The sequence below is a fragment of the Notothenia rossii genome, assembly GCF_949606895.1.
Source record: "Notothenia rossii genome assembly, chromosome: 10".
NCBI classification, from domain to species: Eukaryota; Metazoa; Chordata; class Actinopteri; order Perciformes; family Nototheniidae; genus Notothenia; species Notothenia rossii.
The window spans coordinates 42696765-42702310 of record NC_136908.1 but is presented as its reverse complement, the minus strand read 5'-3'; positions in this window follow the sequence as shown (position 1 = coordinate 42702310).

The following is a 5546-nucleotide window of genomic DNA, read 5'->3' as shown; positions in this document are numbered from 1 at the left end:
CTAAAGATACATCTGAAATCTGTGCGACTGTTGTGAATTCTAAAAAAGCAGTGTTACCGTTTAACCTCCCACTTTTCCTGTTGCTGCTTTTGAAAATAACTTGGTTTAAACCAAGTGTGTTTTTTGCTTTGGAAAGCGGAAACATTCTCAACAATGTTGCAAATAAACAATGGCAAGCCACTGAGTGCAGCAGTGTTCCAGTAAAGCAACTCCCCATCCCAACCCGGTATCACGGCAAGACGTGAACATGTGACGATTTGCTATGCTGGGAGACGTGAAGATGTCACGATTTCGTCCCTTCAAACATGACAGTTACACAGTATTGTTAACCCATGTTAACCAGTTGAGAAATAACCGGAAATACCAAGCAAATGCTACCCCGACGTAATGATTTATTTTTTAATTGTCACACTCGATTTTCTTGTTTCCCCAGCTGGTCGACACCTCTTTTAGCAGAAACAAAAGCTACATTAATTTATTAAATCAATGTTAATACATGCATGTGGATTATAGGTGTGAATGTGGAATTAACGGATGTGACGTTGTGCGATTGAGTTGCCAGGCAACAGCTTTGGTTCATGTTAATTTACAAACTCTTCAACTACAACCGTAGTTATATTTAAAAACATGTTAGAAGGCCTCACAAAATACTTTAATGCAAATTAAAATGTAAATGTGAAGGAATGTGTGTATACCAAAATACATCGGTGATAAACGAAACCGGAAACTGACGTAGGCAAGATCCTCAGCTCGACGATTGGATGGTTTAGCTGCAATGCATGCTGGGATTTGGTGTTAATGTGATGTGAAATCTGGAAAACGTATATATTATTTATTTTTAAATAATAAAATAATAAAATTCAATAACGTTCTTCAACCACCAGGTGTCCCTTTCTATCAGCTCCGCACCGTTATGGTGTAAATACAGCCTATCTACCAATTGGATCAAATATAAAAGTCAGCCGAATTAGTGTTCATACTGCGAGGAGACGTATTGTGTGAAAAGAAATGTAAGATGTTGTTTAATTGCTTATATATTTATGATCCATGTCACGTTTTCAGTTTTGGCGGCAGTTCTCCTGTTTGTCTAGAAGTCTTCTCAGCAGGGCTCTATAATTAGAGAATTACGGCAGATATGTAATACTTAATGCAGCCGAATCGTGTATTAGAATGCCGTTATGTGATGACTTTCAAAGAGAAAAGCAAGCACACTCGGAATAAAGTATTATTTTATTTTTAAAAAACGTTTTCAGATTTCACATCACATAAACACCAAATCCCAGCATGCATTGCGGCTAAACCATCCAATCATCGAGCTGAGGATCTTGCATACGTCTATTTCCGGTTTCGTTTATCACCGATGTATTTTGTTATACACACATTCCTTCACATTTACATTTTAATTTGCATTAAAGTATTTCGTGAGGCCTTCTAACATGTTTTTAAATATAACTACGGTTGTAGTTGAAGAGTTTGTAAATGAACATGAACCAAAGCTGTTGTCTGGCAACTCAATCGCACAACGTCACGTCCGTTAATTCCACATCCACACCTATGATCCACACGCATGGATTAACATTGATTTAATACATTAATGTAGCCTTTGTTTCTGCTAAAAGAGGTGTCGACCAGCTGGGGAAACAAGAAAATCGGCGTAATCGAGTGTGACTATTACAAAATAAATCATTACGTCGGGGTAGCATTTGCTTGGCATTTCCGGTTATTTCTCCACTGGTTAACATGGGTTAACAATACCGTGTAACTGTCACGTTTGAAGGGACGAAATCGTGACATCTTCACGTCTCCGAGCATGGTAAATCGTCACATGTTCACGTCTTGCCGTGATACCGGGTTGCCCCATCCACACCTTTAAAGTCAGACTCCAACATCTGCTTTGTATCCTGAGAGATGAAGCTGTTTAGAGCATTGGCTTTCCTTCATTTCATGTGTTTACTGCAGAGACAGGATATATCAGGGCAGGAAGGAATGATGAAGGAAAGCCACAAATGTGGTGTATGCTCGCTAAGCGGCTTTAATGCTGGTCAAGAAGTGCCAGCAATGTGTGACCCTGACTTCTGACCTCCCTGTGAGTGAACATCTCACGAAGAGCAGTGGGTTGGAGAAGAGGACAGGCACCGACACAGACAAATGTATCTTTCCCTGGCTGTTGAGCTACAGTTCTATCTTTCGTGTTGCTCACAGAGACATGTTTGGATCCATGGTTGTTTTCGCCAGCATCACTGAGCTGAAACCACTGAGTGATTCCAGTCAGTCTCTGGATCATGGAACAGAGAACTGCACACAGTCACTTCATTCCTGCTCAGACGTTTCCCTTGACAAATAGTGCATGAGCCCCTGGAAAATGTGAAAGAAACAGAGGAATGTGGCACTGATGGGTTCTGCAGGATCGGCTCGCCCGAGGCCCGTCTGCCCTTTTCCTTCTGAGGCAGGAATGTAGGTTAGTGAATTGATTAGCACTAATAAGGCCTGTCCAGGTCCTTATTAGTGCACGACCGCAGAGAAACTGGTCTGAAACAGCTCTGCTTTAGTAAAGTCTGGACATGTACTTAACTCTTCAGATCTCTGTTTATTTAGAAAAAATGGACTGGACTGGAGTAGTGTTCTGTTATTAAATGATATTGGTTAACCATCTGTACTATTTACCACTTTTGAGATCACAAAGATATAACGGTGAACTCTTATGAAAGCAGTTTTTGTGAGATTTATTTATATATATATATATATATATATATATGTATATATATATATGTGTGTAAAGGTCGTGGTGTTCAGTAAAGGGACGAACCCCCACAATGCTCGCAATGAATGAAGAAATACAATTCATCCTGAGGCAACAATAAATATGTAAATGAATGGCAGTCAATTAAAAAATTGTTGACATATTTCAGTTTGGACCAAAGTGGTGGACCAACTATTTTTAAATGCAGCACTATTCTTAAAACACTGTTAAATGAAACCTCTACAATGACACAGACAGCAATGGGAACTACAATAAAACACTTAACAATATTCTTATTGTTTTTGGGAAAATTGTGTGTGACCTGCAGCTGTGTTGGTGATCTGAACCCGGAAAGACCATTGTTATCAATTCTAAAAGCATAAATCAAAACTTTTAGTATTTAGTGCCTAAGTCTCTGGTTTACGTGAAGTAGCAGTTTTCCAAGTTGTTCCTCTCCCTATTACTAAGCAACATGTGATGAGGGAGCAGGTGGTTCGACCACCAGAAGACGCCTCCAGCCTCTACGTCACCTCTCCATCAGCTCAGCACTTCATGCTGTCAGGAAAGCGCCCGCTCTGGAAACTTCCATCCTTAGGATTAAGTTGTGTTTTCCTGACAGCTGTCTTCCTTGTGGAAACTCACCAGGACGGACTCTAATGGAAGCCAGATGAGCTTACATTCCACAACAATAATTACCATGCCCCATTAAAAGGTCTTTACTGTACACACTTTCACACAATGGGCACAGGGTGGTTACCATGATAACTCGTAAAAGTCAGTTAAGTGGGCGTACCCAGGAACTACTGGATGTGTCATGCTTGTGTCACACAGTTTTGGAACTTGAAGTTTACAGTACACATGTACTGCTCCACATCTGGTTTTTTTCATTTTAAATACAAATACACCAAATACAAGATAATACTTTTCTGATTAGGATCATAAAAGATCCTCACGTTGAGGACACCTCTCTTTAGTCATAATATGAAGCTAGCAGCTGGTAAGCTTCGCTTAGCTTCGCTTCGCTTAGCTTAGCATTAAGACTAGACAGGGGGCAGCTAGCTTATATCTGTCTAAGGATCATTTGACCAGCCCCTCTAAAGATTACTGTTTAACTTGAGTTATCTTTCTAGTTTGTTTATTCCATACAAACATCTTTTTGTATGAACTACAAGTTGTTGTTTTCAACCTAGTGATGAAAGAAAAACTCCTGCCAAGTAAAAATGCATTGAGTAACTTCCTGACACAATCATAACTAGTAATCTTTACTAATCAATGTGACGTTGTGATGATTATATACATGAATTGTTAGAGCTTCTGGTAGGCATATGTACTGTAAAACCTACGGAGAGAGCCTGGAGAGCTTCAAATGAGAGTTTATGGTCCTCTTAAGTCACAGCAAAACAGTTCAAAGTCAAGTCAGCCATTTAAAATGATGCTGGTAACCATTTTAAAGCATGAAATACAATGTTTTTCTGCAACCTTTGAACAATCTTTAAAATGATAACGTTTTTATTCCAAGCCTACTGATAGCAATAAGTGGTGTGTGTAACCATGATACTGTCATATTTGTTTGATTCTCCAGTTTCATTGCTACGTATGTTCATACAGTTAAACCCTTCACTTTAATATCATACAGATTCTTTTCTGCACTTCTAAGCTATCTTCCCAACTTATCTAACCTGTATTAGTTCAAGTGAAAGCTTACACTCAAACATGTCACACACAAAAGAGCCCTGAACCCATTCCTGTCAGGTGTATGGATGCGGGCAGTAACTTAGCAGACATGCCTGATAAGCATCACAGGTCTCCTGAGGCTCACTTAGTCTTCAGCAGGGTTTGATGTGGCCGGCTGCCGTTGGTCCCTCTGTGGTCGGACTCTTGAAAAGGATTGTGGGTCGGGGTCCTCTGCTCTCCTCGTCTGCCCAGACCATCGCGCCTCCTGTCTCCTCCTTGATGTGGCAGCTTTGAGTGGCCATAATAAAAATAAGAGATCATAAATGCAGGATGGATGCACCATGTGTTTGTTGGATCATACATGTGCCACCAAAGATCTGCTCACACTCCTTCATTTGAAGGACTGTGTGTGACCCGTTTTCGCTTGGTTTTATGTTTTATTGGAGTTGTACTTTACTTACCTTTAGTATAAGATTTATATTGGAAATAAAGACCTTTTAAATCCCCCATATACTGTAGCACACATGTCTATATCTGAAGGGATTGATCAAATGTCAAGCCAAACATACATTTCATGCTTTTCTCCACCTACTTTTGACAGTTTATTGTAAAGTACTTACTGACAGGCTGTAGTTATCTCATAGTAAAGTTATGGATTTATAACCCTTAAAGCTTTATTGACATCATATGACTTTGAGACATAATCAGATCATACAGTTAATCCCTAAATGTTGTTCGGATTTAAAGTTGAGAACAGTGTTTGAAAGAAACTTGAAAAAAAGGAATCAGAATATTCAATGTGACTATAAACAATACATAGTTTGACATGATTTCTTACACTGCATGAGATCATACACATTTGGCAAGAAATACTTACCACAAACGTATCTGTTAATGGAGCGATGTTTGTGATTGATACCAAAACTGTATGTGAACCACCTTTATCAATATATCATATAGATACTTTCTTTGTTGTCATGGTGCATTTCCCATGTTCAACGTGCACAGGGGTCTCTGCACTCTTCAGGTCTGCTGTGGATGAAGATGTGTGGGGTTGGAATGGCAAATGGAGGTGTTTGGTAGGTAGGAAAGCAGATTCACCTCAGACCCTGAACACCAATCCTGAGTGACT